General features: G+C 35.2%; 1 long non-coding RNA gene across 3 annotated transcripts in view; it reads left to right on the forward strand.

Moving 5' to 3' along the window:
- Window positions 1-25425, forward strand: part of LOC115031510 (uncharacterized) — a 51463-nt gene that overhangs the window by 13804 nt on the left and 12234 nt on the right. The window contains exons 11-13 of one of the 3 annotated variants that reach the window (XR_015047943.1): window positions 6032-6216; window positions 7213-7338; window positions 17077-17187. The exons of 1 other annotated variant lie outside the window; for it this stretch is intronic. This is a non-coding gene — a long non-coding RNA (uncharacterized LOC115031510). The remainder of the gene's footprint in view (window positions 1-6031; window positions 6217-7212; window positions 7339-17076; window positions 17188-25425) is intronic. One more of the 3 variants, XR_015047942.1, reaches the window with a different exon arrangement.

Below are 25425 nucleotides of genomic sequence, written 5' to 3' on the forward strand. Positions count from 1 at the left end.
TGCATCTTTTAATTTTGATTGTGGCCTCTTAGGGAGATTCTTTTCTGGGACATTTTAAGCAATACTCTTTTTACACTATGCTTCTTCATACCTTGAAGCACTTTAGAAAGATTTATACCCCAAAACTTTTTAAAGCAGTTCAAGTGACCCCTAAAGGGGGGACTAAAGGGCCATGAGCTATTCATCTCTCTTCTTGACACCCTAGGATGCAGAACTAAACAGCTGAACTGAAAGCTTCTTTGTATAATCAGTAATCAGAAAACTTTTTTTTAAAAAAATAGGTCAGATAACATCTTTTGGGGCCAATTTGATTCTTTGGCTGTTGTAGTACTCCAAAACTAAAGATGACTAGATCTGACTACTGCTAAGGATAGGCTTTGTGCCCTACTTCAGAAATTATGTTAGTGTGAGATGGAGACAAAAATCCAATTGCATGCTTTCTCCTATGGATGACCATTTGATTCCTGCCTACTCTGGCTCCTCTCCTTTGTAATTTTTATCTTAATTTTCAACCATGCCAATATTTCTAATTGCAACACAAAATATGAATTCTAAAATTTTAAGGATCCAAGTCATTTTAAGCACAAGTATCTAAATACCTATATAACTTATAGTAAGATACTTTAAATCACAAATGTATGGCATCATTTTGTTGTTGTCAACCACAGTGAAATGTCACATAATATAGTGTGTTAATATCAACCCACAATAATAATAATTTAACACCATGCAATAATAAATTCATATTAAGAAATTAATCTGGACAGATTTCATGGCATGAATTTGGATAAATTTTTAAGGAGACTGCTCTGACATATTTTCCTAACTTTTAATATGTTTAATAGGAGCTTTTAAAATGTTTATTTCTAAATAGTTTGAATATATAATTGGTGTATGAGAGTTTTCTTATTAATTGAATTTGTTCTTTGACAATTTTGTGCATGTATAAAATACATAATTTTAATTATACTTATTTACCTCTTCCCCCTCCTACCATTGTCAGCCCACCCACTTTACCACAAGCCTCTTTCCTATGTTTATATCTTTTCATTTTGTATGCAAGTTTGCTTTGCAAGGGTCATTTGTGTATCCATAGACTTCAGAATTATCCATTGTAGCCTCATAAGCTCATGAATATAAAAATAATGACTCCCCTTCCACCGTATACATCATTACCAATAGTTTAGCAAGAGTTAGGTCTTCATGAGTCCTGCCGCCAACAATAGATGGTTGTAATAGTTCCAGTTTTATACAGAATGTAGATAACCACTGGTACTATGAGCTAATAGTTGCAGTAGGTTCATCACATCTAGGAGAAAGTAGTTCATAGGTCTTATCTCAATCTCCTGGTTCTTACATTCATTTTACTCCCCTTTATTTATACAGGATGGTATAATTACCCCTTTAGAATTGAGTACTTAACTACCTATTTTGTTTACTTGTTTTCATGACCATGCATGCTTGGTAATAAAAAACCAAACAAGAAAAATATGATTAAAGGTCCCAAATTGAGATATTATATAACACAGGACATAAAGCAGTACTCAACCTTCCTTTCTGATGCTGTGACCTTTTAATACAATTCTTAATGTTGTGCTGACACCCAACCATAAAACTATGTCACTACTACTTCATACCTGTAATTTTTCTATCATTATGAATCAGATTGTAAATATATGATATGCAGGATATCTGATATTTGAGCTCCAAAGAGGCCATAACCCACAGGTTAAGGACCACTGACATTAAACTGTTCTAATACAGAATGTGTGTGCCAAAATATAGAAATATGAATGGTATACAACATATACTTACTATTCTCATGTAATTTAAATTTTCTTTGCTTTGTATTAATAATTACATCTTTATGGAATTTTCTTATGAGTGACTGTGCACGAATGCATGCAGGGCGGGGCATATGTACATGACAGTGAAGCAAGAATATCAGGCTCTCAGTGTTTCTTAGGTACTGCTGAAACTGTAATTTTCTTAAATCTGTAGTAAACACATAATTTAAGAACATAATATTTCACTTATATTTCATCAGTACTCTCTAAGTATATATTACGTATGCTATAAATCTAAGGTAATTTGTAGGCCTAGTGAAACAGACATCAATTAGAAGCCTAATGCCCTTGTTTAGGATCAGGAATTTGGAAAACATACATGGCAAGAAATCCTTCAACCTTTACTGAAAGATCTTACCTATTTTTTTTTCATAAAATAGAAATACTGGATATTGTCCTGAGTTGCCTCTTGTAACACAGTCTATTGATGTGAACATAGCAATAATATTGTATTTCCAATGTGAAAATAATTCCTTAGTTTACTGAGAATATATAGAGATGTTTATCATTAGAAGGTTTGCATTAGGTTATTTTAGTGTTCATGTCTTTTTGTTCCAGTCATTTAAGTGATAAATGCAGAAAGTTTAATCTTGTAGCAATATTTATTCCTGTTACTTTTTATAAGTGTCAAATTGTCCCCTCCTAAACTTACTTTCCCCTATTATCATTCTACTACAGTGGTTCATCTAAAGGTCCTTAAGTTGACCTACTCCTAGCTTTGATAAACTAAAAACTATTTTGCATTTTTAGATATGATTTTAAGAGGCTGAGTGTCTATTTCAGAGTCTGAAAGCATACCTAATATGTTCCAAGCCATATACATATACATATACATATACATATACATATACATATACATATACATATACATATGCAATAACTATCTTTGTTGTCACAATGAATAATGGCACATGAAAACTATGAAACATTTGTTGAATCAGGTAAATAAATAAAAGCTACTAATGTTCTAAATATACTTTCACACCTTTTGACTCAAAAAAATAAAAAACCAAAAAAACAAAAAACAAAAAACAAAAAAACAAAATCTATTTTGCAAATCCAGGCAATGGCACTGAAGTAAATTAACCCAGTTATAGAAAAGCTAACTTGTCAGGAACAGGCTTACCAAGATCAGTGATGAACAAAATCTTCTAAAGATTGAGAATTATTTCAAGAGACTAATCTACATGCCCTTTGATAGCAAAATAGGATTTCCAGAGTTATTTAATGAGATATCCTCTTTACTAAAAATGTTCCTACATAATAATTTCCTACACAATAGTTTCCTTACTAAATTTCATTATCAAAATGGCTCCAATGGGCAGACATTAGCCTTAAGGTTTCACATTAAGAAGTTTGATATTTTAATTACTGTGAACAGTTTGATATTGGTTACATCCAAGTATTGCGTGAATACTTGATTACAGAAATATATAGAAATAAAACATGATAAACTGGTAATAAAGATGAATGTAACTATCAGTAAAATTGAGAAAGTTCCATGGGAAAACAGACACAAATCATACCTAAACACAACTGTATTAGTTCATTATAATAGCTATTTATTCTTTTGCAAATTGATTTCTTTAATTTTTGCTTTTGTTATTATTTCTGACGAATAAAATATCAATACTAACATCATGTTTAGAGAGAGAAATCAGCATACTACTTTGTCATTACAAGTTGTTATTGGCTAAGATGGTCATAAAATTAGTTGACATATTCAAAATGAGTAAAATGTGTATTTATATATGATGCATATATATTAAATATATGTATATATTTTATACATTTAAAATGAGTAAAATATATGTGTGTATATAGCACATATATAATAATGTATTACCATATATAAATTAAGTAAAATGTGTGTGTGTATATATATATATATATATACACATATATATAATCACATAGGTAGGTGATAGATAAGATAGATAGATAGATAGATAGATAGATAGATAGATAGATAGATAGATAGATAAAAGAGAGAAAAAGTGTGTTTAAGCTAACCCACTCGGAAATAGATGAAAACCTAGAAACTAGGGTATTAACGGCTGAACTGCCATTTATACTTGCTCAAGGAGATAAAAATCAGCTTTCTCCAATGAAGAGACACTGGATATATCAACCTCTCAAGGGTAGGCCTCATGTTCAGTAGTAGGTGAGCAACATATAAGAGACTCCACAGTTTTTTTGTGTACTTGCATTTGGTTACAGGTTTTATTTTTCTTTTTGAGGTACTGTTTCATTTTGTTTTCTCAGTTTACAATGGTTGTTGTATTATTTTTTTTGTTGGTTTGTTTGATCTTTTTTTGAAGGAACTTAAATTTGAGTGTGTGGGTAGGAAAGGGGAAAGGAATTGGAAGGATAAACACATAATTAAAAAGAACTAATCCTTTAAGAAGATAAATAACGCTAATAAAATGAATCAATGATTTTAAAAGATACAAATACATATATGAAGAAATATGAGAAAGGATACTATAGATTATATGTATATTAAATAATAGTAAGAAAAATTTATGAATGTGCCAATGAACTCAGCAATTTAATGAAGTAAAAGAATGGGTTGAAAGATTCAAATATAAAAATTTATTTAGTACATAGATAACAGAATACTGTTTTATAAACAAATTAAATCCTTATTGAAAACACTCCTACAAAGAAATGTAGATTACACAGAATTTTAAAATATTATCCTCATATCACCTTCTAGAAGATATAAAAAAGGAATAATTCCAAGCTCAATATATATTAAAAGGAACACCTTCTTCAAAAAATGCTACATTTAAAATAAAGAATATACAACAATATTTTTCATGAGTATAGATTTACATCTTTGATCAATTTTTTTATAAAATAGCATCTAACAATATATAGAAATATTTATGATTAAATCAAATTAACCATTGAATGAAATTTGCTTTACAATTTCAAAACAAATCTATATTTAAAAATCACTAGACAGTCAAGGTAATAAAAACATTAGAAATGTATCCTTCCATAAAATTAATATTTACATGAATATTCAAAATAAGCCAGGTATAGGGATATACATGCAATCTCAGCACTGAGAAAGCTATAAAGCAGATAAATGTTTATTTCAAGACTAGCTTGTACAACAAAGTAAGACCTTATCTCAAGCAGAAGTCAAAATTAATATTTGGAATTTTGTAAATTAACCAAAGACTTAACAAAATTACAAAGAACATTTATGCAAGAAAAGTGTCTGGCTCTCAGTTTAAAAAAAGCAGAATTTGTGTTACTTTTAACATGTCTTCATTTCATACTCCTCCCTGAAACACTGTGGTAGCAATGTAAACCAGCAGAATAGAAGCCATGAGAGAAGAAGCAAAGATTTGTACCCCCTTCCCATCCTAATCCCCCCAAAATAACTATTTTGACCTGCTAAGCAGTTCTGTAGAAAAATATATCCCATGATATTTTTAGTAATTTGGGCTGATGCAGAGGCTTATGTGTGAATAAACCCCCATACCAGCAGTAAGCATAACTAATTAATATAAGTTATTGAATACCATAGAAGATAAACTAGTTAACAGTAGCTGAGATAAAAATTTTTTAAATTATGAAAATGTAAAAACCATCTGTCTGGTAAAGAGAAATTTTGTGGTATAATCAAGAGTTCTGTGGAAAATGTTACCACACTGCTTTTGGTATTGAGTCCACATCAATATTCAGAGTGCATGGTAGCATATGAAACATATGAAGTCCCTAGTTGCTTACTTCTTAATTATCACTAGGCCCTGTGTAAGTAGTAAGTTATGGCTAAGAAACAGTTGTGAACTACCTGAATACCACATGTGAACCAAAATACACATACAGAACATCCCTTAAAAAGAATGAGTGACATATTGGTTAAAGTTATTTAAAGAAATCTCTATCTAATCATTGCATGTGCTTAAAATAGAAAATACAATTCAGTATCCACATACAATAACACACATTCTTTATGCACAAAAATAATGAAAAAGAACAGATCAACCGTTAAAACAAACTCTAGGAATGATAAAAACATATTTTCATACATATACATTATATGTAAAAATGTCCAGTTTCAAAATATATATTGTCTTAGTTTTGGCTTTATTCCCATGTAAAGACACCATGACTAAGACAACTCTTATAAGGGATATTTAATTGGGGTTGGCTTACAATTCCAGAAGCTCAGTCCATTATCATCATGACAAGAATCATGGCAGTGTCCAGGTGCAGAAGAAAGAGCCAAGAATTCTCCATATTGAACTGAAGGCACAGACAGGAAGAGTGTCTCTTCCACACTGGGAGGAGCTTGAGCACCAGCAGCCCTCAAAGCCTGCCTACACAATGATACACTTCTTCTAACAAGGTAACACCTATTCCAACAATGCTGAATCTCCTAATCGTGCCACTTCTATGGGTCAAGCATATTCAAACCACTATATGTGTGTATGTGTGTGTGTGTGTGTGCATGTGTGTGTGTATGTGTGTGTGTGTTTGTGTATGTGTAAGTATAAAAATAAGAGATTATAACACATTACAGAAAAAGATATCAATAGAAACTGGAAACAATTCAGATGCCCCTCAACCAAAGAATAGATACAGAAAATGTGGTACATTTACACAAAGGAATACCATTCAGCTATTAAAAACAAGGACATTATGAATTTCACAGGCAAATTGATGGAAATAGAAAATATCATCCTGAGTTAGGTAACCCAGACCTAAAAGGACATCCATGGTATGTACTCACTGATAGGTTAATATTAGCCAATTCGTTCAGAATATCCATGATACAACTCACAGACCCAAAGAAATTAAACAAGAAAGAAGGCCCAAGTGAGTATGCTTGAATCCCCTAAAAAGGGGAAACAATGCAGTAAGAAGGGTTAGAGGAAAGGAGAAACTTGGCTCAGAGAGGGGAGGGTGAGGGGAGTGAAGGGGGGCAAGATCAGGCACGAGGACAGACAGAAAAGAAGCCCAGAGGGCCAGGAGAGTAAGTGGAAGTATGCAGCTGCCAGGTGTTGAGGTTGGAGGATTGTCTAGGAAGTCCCAGAGACCTGGGATGAGGGAACTTCCCAGGAATCAATGCAGACAACCTTAGCTGAAATGCCAAACAGGGGGGATAGGAAAGCTGATGAGACAACATCCAGTAGCCAAACAGGACTCCCAGTGGATGGATAGGGACACTAACACACCTACAAAACTTTAGATCCAAAATTGGTCCTATCTAAAAGAAATGCAGAGAAAAAGATGGAACAGAGACTGAAGTAATGGCCAACTAGTGACTGACCCATTTTGAGACGCATCCCATAAGCAGGCACCAATCCTTCATGCTATTAATGATGCTATGCTGTTCTTGCAGACAGAGATCTGAGAGGCTTTACCCATCAGCTGACTGAGATAGATGCAGATACTCACAAACACTGAACAGAGGTTGGAGAACCCTATGGATGATTTGGGGGAAGAATTGAAGGCCCTCAGTGAGATGGTAATCCCATGGGAAGACCAACAGTGTCAACTAACCTGGAGCTCTGGGAGCTCCCAAAGACAGCACAAAGTTCCCAAAGGCAGCTCCAATCAAAAAAGCACATACAGGCTGATCTGAGGCCCTTGGCACATATGCAACAGAGGACTGCTATGTCTGGCCTCAGTAGGAGAGAAAATGTCTAATCTTGTAGAGACTTGATGCCCGAGGGTGGGGCCTGACATGCAGAGGTGTAGGGGAGGGGAAATGGAGGGGAAACTCTACAAGGGGGGGGTGTCCAGGAGAGAGAGCAGCATTTGACATGTAAATAAATAAATAAATAAATAAATAAATAAATAAATAAATAAATAAATAAACTATTCTTAAGGAAAGAAAGATGTTGGACCTACTAGACAAAGACAGTAAATCAACTTTTAAAAATATATCCAAAGACCTAAAGAAAATGAGGAAAAGATTTACATAATATATGAAAATGATGCTTCAAGAAATATAGACTAAAAAACAGTAAGAAATTACAACATGAAAATTACTTATGTTAAAAAAAGTAAGTGTGTAATGTGTATGTAGTTCAATGGAAGAAGGCTTGACCAGCATATCAAAGCCCTCGCTTCCATCTAACACTGGGAAAAAAAACAACAGAAATATACATGATATAAAGAACTCTCAATAATGAATGTCAGCAGACCAGATATTGGCTAACATGAATATGCTCTAATTAAGATTATCTAGTCCAAGTACGAAACAGAAAGAAAAAAAATTAGCTAAAAATATAGACAAATAAACTAAACAAAATAGAGCCATCGCAAACTGAATTTATATCAACTTATACATTAATGTAAGTCCAAGAAGGAAAAAGAGAAAGGGGAAAATTTTAAGAATGATGGCTCAAGGGGCTGGAGAGATGGCTCAGAGGTTAGGAGCACTGACTGCTCTTCCAGAAGTCCTGAGTTCAATTCCCAGCAACCACCTGGTTGCTCACAACCATCTGTAACAGGATCTGATCCCCTCTTATCAAAGATAACGACAGTATACTCATATAGATTAAATAAATCTAAAAAAAAAGGAATGATGGCTCAAAACTTCCCAAATATATATATAAAACCAATGTACCAAACAAGAATATAAATAAGCTTCAAATAAGATGAATTCAAAGGCGACCATATAATTCTAAAGAACAAAGCATAGTAGTGAAACTATTGAATAACTAATAAAAAGAGAATGCTGAAGGATGTGTGAATATCAACAACACGCTCTTCATCATAAACTATGCAGACCAGCAGGTAATATAACATATATTATAATATTACAATATACCATAATGAAACAATATTTAACAATTTAACATCTATGAAAATACACTCCTTAAGTTGAGAAATGAAAATATTTATAAGTAAGTGCAAATTAGAAGAAAACCTTTTTTGGTATACTTATACCCCTAGAAAAGTGCTAAGGAAACTCTTTATTTATAAAACAGAAGATATCAGAGAATAAAATAAATGCAAATAAGAAAAATTTAAAAACCACCAGTAAAAGTAATAGCTATAAATTCTAAATAAAACACAAATATATTTTGCATGTGATATTTGTCTTCTATTTAATTTATAATGTTGTTTCAATGAAAATTTTGATTTGATAATCTCATAATGATATAATTATGAAGCAATTATTGAATGATAGCATACAGGAGTTTTCTATCAATCCCCATCCCTGATCAAAAACATTAATTGTGGAAAGAACCTGAGAACTTCTGGAAACAGTTTGAGAGCACACACAGCCTGACTCTAGGGAAAAACAGACAAATTTGTGAGTTTCAGTGTACAATTTGAGGAAAAACTCACAGAAGGGTCTCAGAATTTTGTCTGGTATTAGAGGAACAAGAAAAGCCATACAAAGTACAGGGGAATGTCAGGGCTAAGAAGTGGGAGTGGGTGAGTAGGGGAGCAGGGCGGCGGGGGGGGGGGGGTATAAGGAAATTTCGGGATAGCATTTGAAATGTATAGTAAGAAAATACCTAATAAAAAATAAATAAATATAAAAAAAAGAAAAGCCATACAACTTTACTCCTTTCTGACAAAAGAAGAATGGAGCAAATTTATAAACAGAAAAGATCAAAGTTTCAGTAGTTTCATCCTTATTAAATGGTGAAGGTAATTCCCTTTCAGAGCTATTCAGCACACTGGGGCTGGTGTTCCTTCAACTGCAGTGAGAGCAGAAAAAAAAAAAAAAAAAAAAAAAAAAAGAAGAAACCAAAACCAAAATAAATAAAACAAACAAACAAAGTTCACAATTCAGGAGCTAAATAATACAACAGCAGATTTATTCAAGCAGAAGAAAGAGTCTTAACTTAAAAGCAAGTCATTCAAGGAACTGGTCTTCCAAAGAACCCAGGTTGGATTCCCAACATCCAATATCGAGATTGGGTCTTTCAAACCACCTGTAAGATATGATGTTCTTTTCTAGTCTCTGTGGGTACTGAATACAAGTGGTTTACTTGCTTGAAGGCAAAATACCCATACACAGAAAATGAAAATAAAGGAAAAAAATAGATAATTCGAATTTTTCTGCTAGATGAAAAACTTATGAGTAAAAAGCTTGTAGGATTAATATAGCATCATCAAAAGAATTAATGTAAGAATTATAAGAATTACAATAGAAGAAGCAAAATGATAACAAGCTTAAAAACAAAATAGCTTGAAAAGTCCCCATTCCCATGGCACAATATGGAAATCATCCTCAAACATCTTTCCCAAAGTTACCAAGACACATTATAATGAAAAAAGTCTAGTTAATCCCCCCAAAAAATGTTATCTTGCAAGCACCAATCATTAAAAGTCATGTTACATCTATGCACCTATGCTACAATTACTTGAATATAATTTAATACTATCAAAAACTACATGTTCAAGGGATAAGGTTGGAAAAAATGAGGAAAAATAGACCCATCACACATAATGGATTCTTTACAATCAAAATATTTCTTAGGAAAAAACTTACATATAAGAAAAGAGTATTGTGATACAGAGCCTCTGAGGCAGCGCAATTTTCAGCTCCAGACAACCTGCCACCTTCCTGGTCAGAGCACAGGTTTCTACCCAGCCCAAGAGGCTTCTGCCTCAGGTTCCACGGGAGCCACCTTGGTTCTGGGACTCTGCGGAAAGTAGTCTACACAGGTGAGAGTGTGGACTACTGAAACAATGGCTTCGGGGACAGGCCTAAGCAACACAGCTTCTGGGAAAGATCCTGTTTTGGGCCTTCATCTTCAGCAAGAAGAGGTCCAAACACGAGATAACTGTGCACCTTCCCTGAAAAAGGAGACCTTGCCTGCAGAGACTGCCCTGACCACTGAAACTCAGAGGAGAGAGCTAGTCTCCCATGTCTGCTCATAGAGGCTAACAAAATCACCAGAGGAACAATCTCTAAACAGAGACAACTATAATAACTAACTCCAGAGATTACCAGATGGCGAAAGGTAAATGAAGAATCTTACTAACAGAAACCAGGACCACTCACCATCATCAGAACCCAGCACTCCCACTTCGCCCAGTCCAGGGCACCCCAACACACCTGAAAAGCTAGACCTGGATTAAAAAGCATATCTCATGATGATAGTGGAGGACATCAAGAAGGATTTAAATAACTCACTTAAAGAAATACAGAAGAACACTGCTAAACAAGTAGAAGACAAAGAGGAAACACAAAAATCCCTTAAAGAATTGCAGGAAAACACAACCAAACAGGTGATGGAATTGAATAAAACCATCCAAGACCTAAAAAGGGAAGTAGACACAATAAAGAAAACCCAAAGTGAGGCAACGCTGGAGATAGAAACCCTAGGAAAGAAATCTGGAACCATAGATGCGAGCATCAGCAACAGAATACAAGAGATGGAAGAGAGAATCTCAGGTGCAGAAGATTCCATAGATAACATCGACACAACAATCAAAGAAAATGGAAAATGCAAAAAGATCCTAACTCAAAACATCCAGGAAATCCAGGACACAATGAGAAGACCAAACCTACGGATAATAGGAGTGGATGAGAATGAAGATTTTCAACTCAAAGGACCAGCAAACATCTTCAACAAAATTATTGAAGAAAACTTCCCAAATCTAAAGAAAGAGATGCCCATGAACATACAAGAAGCCTACAGAACTCCAAATAGACTGGACCAGAAAAGAAATACCTCCCGACACATAATAATCAGAACAACAAATGCACTAAATAAAGATAGAATACTAAAAGCAGTAAGGGAAAAAGGTCAAGTAACATATAAAGGCAAGCCTATCAGAATTACACCAGATTTTTCACTAGAGAGTATGAAAGCCAGAAGATCCTGGACAGATGTTATACAGACACTAAGAGAACACAAATTCCAGCCCAGGCTACTATACCCAGCCAAACTCTCAATTACCATAGATGGAGAAACGAAAGTATTCCACGACAAAACCAAATTCACCCATTATCTCTCCACAAATCCAGCCCTTCAAAGGATAATAACAGAAAAAAACCAATACAAGGACGGGAACCACGCCCTAGAAAAAACAAGAAGGTAATCCCTCAACAAACCTAAAAGAAGACAGCCACAAGAACAGAATGCCAACTTTAACAACAAAAATAACAGGAAGCAACAATTACTTTTCCTTAATATCTCTTAATATCAATGGACTCAACTCCCCAATAAAAAGACATAGACTAAAAAACTGGCTACACAAACAAGACCCAAAATTTTTCTGCTTACAGGAAACTCATCTCAGAGAAAAAGATAAGACACTACCTCAGAATGAAAGGCTGGAAAACAATTTTCCAAGCAAATGGTATGAAGAAACAAGCTGGAGTAGCCATTTTAATATCTAACAAAATTGACTTCCAACCCAAAATAATCAATAAAGCAAGGAGAGGCACTTCATACTCATCAAAGGTAAAATCCTCCAAGAGGAACTCTCAATTCTGAATACATATGCTCCAAATACAAGGGCAGCCACATTCATTAAAGAAACTTTAGTAAAGCTCAAAGCACACATTGCACCTCACACAATAATAGTGGGAGACTTCAACACACCACTTTCACCAATGGACAGATCATGGAAACAGAAACTAAACAGGGACACAGTGAAACTAACAGAAGTGATGAAACAAATGGACTTAACAGAAATCTACACAACATTTTATCCTGAAACAAAAGGATATACCTTCTTCTCAGCACCCCATGGTACCTTCTCCAAAATTGACCACATAATTGGTCAAAAAACAAGCCTCAACTTATACAAAACTATTGAAATTGTCCCATGCATCCTATCAGATCACCATGGATTAAGGCTGATCTTCAATAACAAAATAACTAATAGAAAACCAACATTCACGTGGAAACTGAACAACACTCTTCTCAATGATAACTTGGTCAAGGAAGGAATAAAGAAAGAAATTAAGGACTTTTTGGAGTTTAATGAAAATGAAGCCACAACATACCCAAACTTATGGGATGCAATGAAAGCATTCCTAAGAGGAAAACTCATAGCTCTGAGTGCCTCCAAAAAGAAACTAGAGAGAGCACACATTAGCAGCTTGACAACACACCTAAAAGCTCTAGAACAAAAGGAAGCAAATTCACCCAAGCAGAGTAGAAGGCAGGAAATAATCAAACTCAGGGGTGAAATCAACCAAGTGGAAACAAGAAGAAATATTCAAAGAATCAACCAATCAAGGAGCTGGTTCTTTGAGAAAATCAACAAGATAGATAAAGCCTTAGCCAGACTCACTAGAGGGCACAGGGAAAGCATCCTAATTAACAAAATCAGAAATGAAAAGGGAAACATAACAACAAATCCTGAAGAAATCCAAAACACCATCAGATCCTTCTACAAAAGGCTATACTCAACAAAACTGGAAAACCTGGATGAAATGGACAAGTTTCTAGACAGATACCAGGTACCAAAGCTAAATCAAGATCAGGTTAATGATCTAAACAGTCCTATATCCCCTAAAGAAATAGAAGCAGTCATTAATAGTCTCCCAACCAAAAAAAGCCCAGGACCAGATGGGTTTAGTGCAGAGTTCTATCAGACCTTCAAAGAAGGTCTAATTCCAGTTCTTCACAAACTATTCCACAAACTAGAAACAGAAGGTACTCTACCCAACTCATTCTATGAAGCCACAATTACTCTGATATCTAAACCACAAAAAGACCCAACAAAGATAGAGAACTGCATGAATATCGATGCAAAAATCCTCAATAAAGTTCCTGCTAACTAAATCCAAGAACACATAAAAACAATCATCCATCCTGACCAAGTAGGTTTCATCCCAGGGATGCAAGGATGGTTCAATATACGGAAATCCATCAACGTAATCCAGTATATAAACAAACTCAAAGACAAAAACCACATGATCATCTCGTTAGATGCTGAGAAAGCATTTGACAAAATCCAACACCCATTCATGATAAAAGTCTTGGAAAGATCAGGAATTCAAGGCCCATACCTAAACATGATAAAAGCAATCTACAGCAAACCAGTAGCCAACATCAAAGTAAATGGTGAGAATCTGGAAGCAATCCCTAGGATATCAAAAACTCTTCTCAAGGATAAAAGAATCTCTGGTGGAATCACCATGCCGGACCTAAAGCTGTACTACAGAGCAATTGTGATAAAAACTGCATGGTATTGGTATAGTGACAGACAAGTAGAACAATGGAACAAAATTGAAGACCCAGAGATGAACCCACACACCTATGGTCACTTGATCTTTGACAAGGGAGCTAAAACCATCCAGTGGAAAAAAGACAGCATTTTCAACAAATGGTGCTGGCACAACTCGTGGTTATCATGTAGAAAAATGCGAATTGATCCATTTCTATCTCCTTGTACTAAGGTCAAATCTAAGTGGATTAAGGAACTCCACATAAAACCAGAGACACTGAAACTTATAGAGGAGAAAGTAAGGAAAAGCCTTGAAGATATGGGTTCAGGGGAAAAATTCCTGAATAGAACAGTAATGGCTTGTGCTGTAAGATTGAGAATCGATAAATGGGACCTCATAAAATTGCAAAGCTTCTGCAAGGCAAAAGACACCATCAATAAGACAAAAAGGCCACCAACAGATTGGGAAAGGATCTTTACCTATCCCAAATCAGATAGGGGACTAATACCCAATATATATAAAGAACTCAAGAAGGTGGACTCCAGAAAATCAAATAACCCCATTAAAAAATGGGGCTCAGAGCTGAACAAAGAATTCTCACCTGAGGAATACCGAATGGCTGAGAAGTACCTGAAAAAATGTTCAACATCCTTAATCATCAGGGAAATGCAAATCAAAACAACCCTGAGATTCCACTTCACTCCAGTAAGAATGGCTAAGATCAAAAATTCAGGTGACAGCAGATGCTGGCGAGGATGTGGAGAAAGAGGACCACTCCTCCATTGTTGGTGGATTGCAAGCTTGTACAACCACTCTGGAAATCAGTCTGGCGGTTCCTGAGAAAATTGGACATAGTACTACCTGAGGATCCAGCAATACCTCTCCTGGGCATATATCCAGAAGATGTCCTAACTGGTAAGAAGGACACATGCTCCATTATGTTCATACCAGCCTTATTTATAATACCCAGAAGCTGGAAAGAACCCAGATGCCCCTCAACAGAGGAATGGATACAGAAAATGTGGTACATTTACACAATGGAGTACTACTGAGCTACTAAAAACAATGAATTTATGAAATTCCTAGGCAAGCTGATGGACCTGGAGGGCATCATCCTGAGTGAGGTAACACAATCACAAAGGAACTCGCACAATATGTACTCACTGATAAGTGGATATTAGCCCAGAAACTTAGGATACCCAAGATATAAGATACAATTTGCTAAACGCATGAAATTCAAGAAGAACGAAGACCAAAGTGTGGACACTTTGCCCCTTCTTAGAAATGGGAACAAAACACCCATGGAAGGAGTTATAGAGACAAAATTTGGAGCTTTGACGAAAGGATGGACCATCTAGTGATTGCCATATGCAGGGATCCATCCCATAATCAGCTTCCAAACACTGACACCATTGTATACACTAGCAAGATTTTGCTGAAAGGACCCAGATATAGCTGTCTCTTGTGAGACTATGCCGGGGCCTAGCAAACACAGAAGTGGATGATCACAGTCAGCTATTGGATGGATCACACGGCCCCTAATGGAGGAGCTAGAGAAATTACCCAAGGAGCTAAAGGAAACTGCAACCCTATAGGTGGAACAACAATATGAACTAACCAGTACCCCGGATCTCTTATCTCTAGCTGCATATGAATCAAAAGATGGCCTAGTCGGCCATCACTGCAAAGAGAGGCCCATTGGACTTGCAAACTTTATATGCTCCAGTACAGAAGAACCCCAGGGCCAAAAAGGGGGAGTGGGTGGGTAGGGGATTGGGGGGGGTGGGTATGGGGGACTTTTGGGATATCATTGAAAATGTAAACGAGGAAAATACCTAATAAAAAATAAATTAAAAAAAAAAGAAAAGAATATTGTGATATACACTCTATCTTCTGAAAGAGACTGTGGAAAACTGGTCTCCTTTCTTACAGTGGCCATATTTATATATGAGAAGGAAGACTTCAAGCCAAAAATAAGAGATAAAGAAATTCAGTGCATTTTAATAAAGAGAAAATTCCTCAAGAATATAAAAATGCATATGCACCAATGTTAGTAATGTAATTTTATACCACAAACAATATGGGCATATAACAGAGTATAAACCAATGTAAAATAAAAAGTAGAGAGTGACTTTAATACCCCAGTCTCATCAATAGGCATAATGTCCAGACAGAAATAACAGAAAAATTTCAGGCTTGAACTGCATCATCAGCCCAGGATGAGATGAATGGTTAAGCTGCTGAAGTCTATCAGATAATTAAAGAGTCATTATCGCTAATATCTCCAAAATTATTCTCTAAAATATAAAGTTCATCAACAGTAACATAAGTTATGAGTACAGTATTACATTGATACAAAACTTAAATACAAAGACAGTGAAGAAAAAATCTCTAATGCAATTGTTCTGAGGAGTATGGATGTAAAAATTCTTAATAAAAATGCTTAACCAAATCCAAATATACATCTTAAAAGATCACATACCAATAAAAAAGTTGCTTCGGGCTGGTGAGATGGCTCACTGGGTAAGAACACCCGACTGTTCTTCCGAAGGTCCAGAGTTCAAATCCCAGCAACCACATGGTGGCTCACAACCATCTGTAACAGAGATCTGACTCCCTCTTCTAGAGTGTCTGAAGACAGCTACAGTGTACTTACATATAATAAATAAATAAATCTTTAAAAAAAAAAAAGTTGCTTCATTCCAGAGATAAAAGGATAATTCAACATATATAAGGCAGTCAATGTAACAAACATGCACACAAATGAAACATAGATCAAAGGACAGAAATTGCATGATCATTGTAATAAATACAGAAAACAGCCTTAGAATAATGTTCATCAATTGTTCATGAGAAAAGACTCCAAGTAAACTATTTATGGATAAAAAGACAATATCTTAATATAATAAAGGCCATAAACATAAAATTATAGCAAACATCATTCTCAGTGGGAAAAGAACTGAAAACATCACTTATAAAGTTGGGAAATAAGTATATCTCATCTCTCCATTTTTCAATATAATGTTTAAATTATTCACCTAGGTAATAAAGCAATGGAAATAAAGGGTACGTTAAGTGAAATAATTCAACCCATTCCTATTACAGACAATATGAACCTATACTCATTGGACACTAAAATTCTCGCCAGACAAGAAAACCAACTGATCTGATAAATGCTCCTAGGAAAATAACAAGATATAAAGTCAACACAAAAAGGTATGACAACAACATTTCTATATATGCATAATGAACATTCTGAGCATAAAACTGGTCTCATTTACAGGGATGTCAAAACATAACCACTAGAAATAAATCTCACCAAGAAGGTAAATGAGCTCAACAATGAAAACCTTAAAATACTTCGAAAAGATTTCAAAGACACGTGGTTTGTAAATTGTTATTTTGGGTATTCCGAGTTTCTGGGCTAATATCCACTTATCAGTGAGTGCATATCATGGGTGTTCTTTTATGATTGGGCTATCTCACTAAGGATGATATCCTCCAGTTCCACCCATTTGCCTAAGAATATCATAAATGTATCGTTTTTAATAGCTGAGTAGTACATTTTCTGTATCCATTCCTCTGTTGAGGGACATTTAGGTTCTTTCCAGCTTCTGGCTATTATAAATAAGGATATGAATATAGTGGAGCATGTGTCCTTATGACACATTGGAGCATCTTCTGGGTGCTCAGGAGTGGTATTACTGGGTCCTCAGGTCCTATGTCCAATTTTCTGAGAAACCAACAAACTAATGAAACTCAAGAACAAAGCACAAAGTGTGAATATTTCAATCCTTCTCAGAAGGGGGAACAAAACCCATGGAGGGACTTACAGAAACAACATGTGTAGCAGAGACTGAGGGAATGACCATACAGAGCCCCACCAGGGGATCCATCCCATATACAGCCACCAAACTCAGACACTATTGTGGATGCCAACAACTGCTTGCTGACAGGAGCCTGATATAGCTGTTTCTTGAGAAGCTCTGCCAGTGCCTGACAAATACAAAAGTGGATGATCACAGCCATCCATGGGACCAAGCACAGGGTACCCAATGAAGGAGCTAGAGAAAGGACCCAAAAAGTTGAGGGGGTTTACAGCCCCATAGGATAAACAACAATATTAACTAACCAGTACTCCCAGAGCTCCCAGAAACTAAACCACCAACCAAAGAGTACACATGGTGGGACTCATGGCTCCAGCTGCATATATAGCAGAGGATGTCGCAGTTGGACATCAATGGGAGAAGAGGCCCTTGGTTCTGTGAAGGCTCTATGCCCCAGTGTAGGGAAATGTCAGGGCCAGGAAGCAAGAGTGGGTGAATTGGTGTAAAGGGGGAGCAGGAAGGTGAGGGAGGAGGGTGTTTTTGGAGGGGAAACCAGGAAAGGGGATAACACTTGAAATGTAAATAAAGAAAATATCCAATAAAGTAAAAAAAAATAAATAAAAAAAAAAAAATCAAAGACACTGGAAGACAGATTGGTAGAGTTAATAATGGAATCATAGCTCTGCAAATTAAAGTGATTCACATTTTCAATATAATCCCTATTACAATTCTGGAAATTGTTGGAAGAATTATTTTAAAGTTTAAAAACAACACTGAGTACAAAAAACTATGAATAACCAAAGCAATCCTAAGCACAAACAGTAAAGTTGGTATTGTCACAGTATGTAACTTCAAACAGAGTATAGAGCCATTCTGATAAAACAACAGGATACTTAACACAAAACAGACACATGAGCAAATATACTAAATAAAACAAAACATATAATCCCATGCTGTTGTGCCCAACTGTTTTTTTAACATGAGTTTCAAAATTATACATTTAGGGGAAAACATCTTTAATAAATGGTGCTAATACAACTTAACATACATGTACAAGAATTAAACTAGGGCTGAAGAGATGGCTTGGCAGTTAAGAACATTGAGGGCTCTTACAGAAGTAATCGGTTCAATTCCCATGTAACAACTCATAACCATCTGTAACTCCATTTCCCAGGGTTCAGATACCTCTTCAGGCTTCCTTGGGAAGTCAGGTAGCCAAGTGATACACAGAGATACATGGTCACAAAACACTCATACATACAATAATAAAAAAAATTTTAAAAGGATAAAGTAAATTCTTCTCTCTTACCCTGCATGAAAATCCACTGAAAACAGATTAAAGGCTTTATTTAATGTATGACCCAAAGAATTGAAGTGGACTACATAGAAGCACTTCAAGATATAGAAAGGCAAGAACTTTCTGAAAGTAGGTCAGAAAATGTTAGGAAGAATTTACAAAATAGGATTATATTACATTAAAAGTTTCTGCCCAGCAAAAGAGACAAAGCTGTAGAGATTGCTCAGCTGTTTCAGTTACTTACTCACAGAAGAACTACATTTGTTTGGCTCCACATGGTAGCACAGTTACCTCTAACTCCACTTCCAGGCAATCTGTTGCCCCCAGTTCTCTTCGCACACATGGTACACATAGCCTCATAAAGGCTCCAGACATAAAATAAAAACAAACAAATAAATAAACTTTTAAGAGTAAAGATTCAGCCTACAAATGGAAGAAAATCTTTGCTGTTATTTTTTTTTTATATCTGAGAGGGGACTAATACCAAGAATATACAAAATGCTATAATTAGTAGATTATGCTACCTGAACACATTAAGCAGTTAAGAACATTGAGGGCTCTTCCAGAGGTAATCGGTTCAATTCCCAGAACAATTGTGGTTACACATTGAAACCACAGGTAATATGAATTTGCCATAAAGAAAAAGAGATCTTTACTGAAGCTCAGGTGACCAATAAATACATGAATAATGATCAGTATTTTTAACCATTAAGGAAATGCAAATGAAAAGATTGTGAGTTTATCTTATGCCCATCAGAAAGGCTACCACTAAGGAAAGAAACTAGACTCCTTGTGGAGATGGCTCAGGTAGTATAGTGTTTTTCTTTCAAGCATGAGAACCTGAGTTTGACCAACTAAACCCAAGTACAAAGAAGCCAGGCAAGGTGGTACAAGCTTGTAATGACACTGCGGTAGAGGCTGAGACAGGTAGGATCTCTGGGACTCACTGTTCAGATAATTTATTCAACGAATGTACGTTTATTTAAATTTCCATTTCTTGTGTGACTTTTATTAGATCAATTGATCAAGGAATGGGTAGGTTATTAAGTTGGACATAGAAATGATCATTATTATTTTAATAAAAACCATTGAATACATTTAGTTATAACTACATCCTTACAAAATTTATGAATCTTTTCTAAGACCCAGGTTTTATTTTACATATTTGGTTTCATTGATTACTGTTAATAGTAGTTTCTTTTTTTTTTTTTTTTTTTAATTAGATATTTTCTTTATCTGCATTTCAAATGTTATTCCCTTTCCTAGTTTCCTCTCTGGAAACCCCCTATCCCCTCTCCCCTCCTCCTGCTCCCCAACCCACCCACTCCCATTCCCAGTCCTGGCATTCCCCTATAGTGGGCATAGAACCTTCACAGGACCTATTGCCTCTCCTTCCATTGATGGCCGACTAGGCCATCCTCATCTACATATACACCTAGAGCAACATGTCCCACCATGTGTTTTCTTTGATTAGTGGTTTAGTTCCAAAGAGCTATGGGGTATGTGATGGTTTGTATATCCTTGGATCAGGGAGTGGCACCATCTGAAGGTGTGGCCTTGTTGGAATAGGTGTGACCTGGTTGGAATGGGTGTGTCACTGTGGGTGTGGGTATAAGATCCTCACCCTAGTTGCCTGGAAGTCAGTCTTCCACTAGCAGCCTTTGGATGAAGACATAGAACTCTCAGCTCCTCCTGCGCCATGCCTGCCTGGATACTGCCATGCTCCCACCTTGATGATAATGGACTGAACCTCTGAACCTGTAAGCCAGCCCCAATTGAATGTTGTTGTTTTTTATAAGACTTGCCTTGGTCATAGTGTCTGTTCACAGCAGTAAAACCCTAACTAATACAGGGTATTAGTTAGTTCATATTGATGTTCCTTCTATGGGGCTTCAGACCCCTTTAGCTCCTTGGGTACTTTCTCTAGCTCCTTCATTGGAGACCTTGTGTTCCATCCTATGGATGACTGTGAGCATTCACATCTGTATTTTCCAGGCACTGATAAAGACCCTCAGGAAACAGCTATATCAGGCTCCTGTCATCAGGCTCTTGCTGGCATCTGCCATAGTGGGTTTGGTGGTTGTTTATGGAATGGGTCTCTAAGTGGGGCTGTCTCTAGATGGTTGTTCCTTTAGTTAATAACAGTTTCATTGGTTTAACATTACGATTTTTCTTCCTGGTTGACTTGGAATTGAATTTGTTCCTTTTCTATTTCTCTAAGGTAGAAAATATTAATTTTAAAACCTTATTTTGTATAATTGCTCTAAATTTCATGCACCCCAAAGTTTGGTAAGTTGTATTTTCATTTACCTTAAAATAATATTCTATTTCTTAAAACTTCTTTTCTAATACCATTTACAAATAAGTTTATTTTGGAATAGGATTGTAGCTCAGTGGAAAAGCACTTGCCTAGTGCATGTGAGACATAGGGTTTGAACTCCAACATCTAAAAAAAAAAATTGTTCTAAATTCTGAAAATGCAGTCATCCTAGACCAAATTCCAACTCAGATTTCATAGGTAGTGCCCGATTGATCAGAGCCCTATGCTGCATTTGTAGTTTAAAAATGATTATATGCTTAAGATACATTTAAGATATGTTTTCTGTTTTCTCTATATTCCAGGAAAGAATATTATCATAATATTAGTTAACTTTGGGAGATAAAAAAAATGAGAAAAGGCCTCTGCCATCTATTTCCATATATTTTTATTTCTACTGATTTATTGGTCTGGGATAATTTAGTGAATACTGATCATTTGATTATATTCATACAAAAGAATCTATGAAACATGTAGGTATATTTTGACACAGAAATAGATTCAATGAATTATTCAGTTTAAAGGCATGTCCATTTCAAATACTGTTAATGCTATATGCTTCTGGTAATTTTCGTACCATGTCAATGTGGTAATTTATATTCTGAACTATTAAAACTGTTAAATTTTGCATCCTTTTGCATATATTATTAAAAGGAAAAATAACTTTTAAAAATATATAAATCCTTAAAACTTTTTAGTTATATGTACTTAAAGTTCAACTGCATTGTGAACTCAAGTAAGCATTATATGACTTGCATGCTATGAGGAGCTCTTGTTCATATCCTGTTAATCTCCTTCACACATCCTCAATTCACATGTGTGTATGTATAGTGGCAGGGGTCGCTGGGTCACTGGCAAAGGACCCAGGGCCTTATATAAGCTAAGAAAGTGCTCTACCACTGAACTTTTCTTTTATTTCTCATTGCCCTTATATTTGAGTACACCTATCAAGTTTTTTATTTGAATATATTAATTTGCATTCCAATACTTTGCATTTCTTACTTTATTTCTTGAAAACTCCAATATCTGATTCATGTAGATGTTAGCACTTGCAAAATACTTTTCATTATTAAAGGTGTAACTTTCTTAATTTTTACAATAATGATTTTTCAGTCCTCCTGGAACATTTATGGACTATGTGATTCTAAGTCAAATGTAATATTTAATCAGTCTTCCTATGTAGCTGTAGTTCAAGGTTATAGTGGCTGCAAATTCAGGTTCCTACTTCACCAAGTTTACCACCATCCAGCAAAAAAAGCAGTTATGATACATTTGCTGCATGGTTACAATGGAAATTCTGATTTCCCCAGTCCCCTTGATAATTTCTTACTGTTGCCTTCTACTAAGGTTGTGATTTTGGTTTTTCATTGTAACCTATGGTGTTGAAAAGAAGAAAAAAATGAGTCTTGCTCATTTTTATTTATATTTGGTGTGACTGGATGTTCAAACCAGCAGCACTGAGGTGTTCTGGTTAAACAATGTTGGCTAGGATCATCTAATACTAATTCTTATTGCTTCTGTGTTGGGATAAGTTGTAGGGGGTGTCAATGTTCCCTGTAACCTCCATTGATATAACTATGATAGGAAATGAAAAATCAGTACTCTTCTTGGTACCACTTGCAGGTGATGGAAGTTCATCTGGCACAAGCCTGGCAAGGAAAGTGATATACTATTTTTACCAATACATATATTTTCCTATTCCATGCTGTCCTTTCTTATGAATCATAAACATGGAGGGGAAAGTGTTACAGTTGTTTTGCAGACACTATAAATACATTTAATATCACCTAAAATAGAATATAACTTAGGACACAAGTAGGTATTATTAGCAGAATATGACATATTGTACAAGTACTAGTCAGTATAGTAAGTGATGAAAAAAAATAACAGACTTGCAAATTTGAAAAGGAGGAAAGACATTTATTCATAGATGACATGCTTATCTATAAAAAACTGAAAACCAAAACAAGAACCCTGAGATTCAACTAGAAATTGTATATCTAACCTATAATCAGAGCACTGAATAGGCTTGTCTCTTGCTAATTATCTTTGAGATACATCATTCTAATGAAGCTACTTGTTTAACTAGGTTACCTGCTAAAGTTTTATTTAAACACCATCAATGAACAAAGACTCTTTATTCTTTTATTGGTGTAAATCAGTGACATCACTTCAGTACAGATAATACTTACATAAAGTACCAAATGCAGAGCTCAATTTTGGCCTGTTATGTTTAGTTAAGTTTATCCTTAGATAAACTTAAAATACTAGTAGAATGATTATATATGTCTTCTGGAAATCCTTCCCTACTGTTTCCCCAAATTAAGAAAATCATACCATATCACAAGATTAGACAGTTGACAAGAAAAACATATTCTTATCAAGAATATTGTTTATGAGTGCTTATTTACTTGGACAAATGGCTTCTCCTATGAAAATTGAATTGGCTATACAATACAAACATAGAAATGGTACTTTTCCTTTTGAATAAGTTAGACTGATTTTCACTCAACCTGTTTGAGAACATTTGACTTACTGACAAGGGGTTCCAAACGTTAGACAAGATGGCACAACTTTGTTATCTACAACGTTCTCAGTTAAGAACTGTAATACACACACACACACACACACACACACGAGAGAGAGAGAGAGAGAGAGAGAGAGAGAGAGAGAGAGAGAGAGAGAAACACATCCTAAAATCTTATCATTTAAGTAAATTTACAAGTTTGTGTTATGTTGTATTTATAGCTTTCCTTGCTTCATGAAGTCTTATTAAGCCTACAAGCCACAGTTTGACTATACCTGAATAGTTTAAACCTAGTGTTGCCTTGATGGCTTTCTATCCTGATAATCTGTGCACTCTAAAGTAGTTTATAAAGATCTAAGGCTTTACTGAACCTTAGATATCTCACTTCTCATTGTTTAATAATTGCTTTCTACATTTACACACACCAATATTGGGTGAATATATTTATAACTGTTATAAGGTAACTTCTGTAATTCATTTTAAACTTCCACTATTGTCTCCTTGCCTCCCTTTTGAATTTACAGTTCACATTTTAAAGAATTTCAAAACACCCCTTATTTTTCATTGTATTTATTAGGATAGCTTTGGCCAGGTCTGGGACATACATCTTTATTTATAGCACTTGGGATTTAAAGGAAGAAGTTCAGATAAACCATGAATACATAATGAAACCATGTCATAAAAAAAGAAAACTTTTTACTTTGATGATATTCACACTAAAGATTATCACTAAGCCTCTTTATTATTCTAAATTTGGGGGTGTTGAGAATCAAATACAAAGACTTACATATTCTACACAAGCAGTCTACCTCTGAACTTTGCATTTGGTTCTGTTTCCACTGTAATTAACATTTTTTGTAGGACTGGAGAGCAAACCTAGGATTTAGTGCATCCAAGGTAAGCACTCTGCTGCTGTGCCAAAGACCCCACCAATTTAACATTTTACATAAGGCAGGTCACTTTTATCATATTAACTTTTAGGAGAAGAGGGAGTGGTCTGATAAGTCTCATGTTTCTAAAGGATATCTCTGTTAAGCATAGTAATTCTTGGTTGGCAGCATTACAACCATGTAATAACATAAATATTAATTCATTTATGTATGACTGGGACATAGAAACTCTGACATATTAGTCAATTAAGCCTAATTGGTGAATGAATCTGAAGGCATTATTGGAAAATGGTAGACAGAACAAGTAGGTCACCAGGTTGTTGTCTGTAGTAGCCATGTCTTAGACTTTTCATGTCTCTTCCTGGTTCTTGACCACTATGAGGTGAACAGTCTTGCTTCATATATCATGTCTTCTGCCATGATGTCCTGCACTTGTAATCAACAAAAGTAATGGAAGCAGTAGATCATGGACTAAAACCACCAATACCATGAGTCAAAACAACTGTTTCCTCTTTTTAAATTGTTCAAGTATTCATCAAAGTAGACAGCAGATGCAATTTTTTCTTTCATTCCTAAAGTTTTCTTTTTTTATTAGA

Source organism: Mus caroli, unplaced genomic scaffold, assembly GCF_978045245.1.
Source record: "Mus caroli unplaced genomic scaffold, Mus_caroli_1 scaffold_8, whole genome shotgun sequence".
NCBI classification, from domain to species: Eukaryota; Metazoa; Chordata; class Mammalia; order Rodentia; family Muridae; genus Mus; species Mus caroli.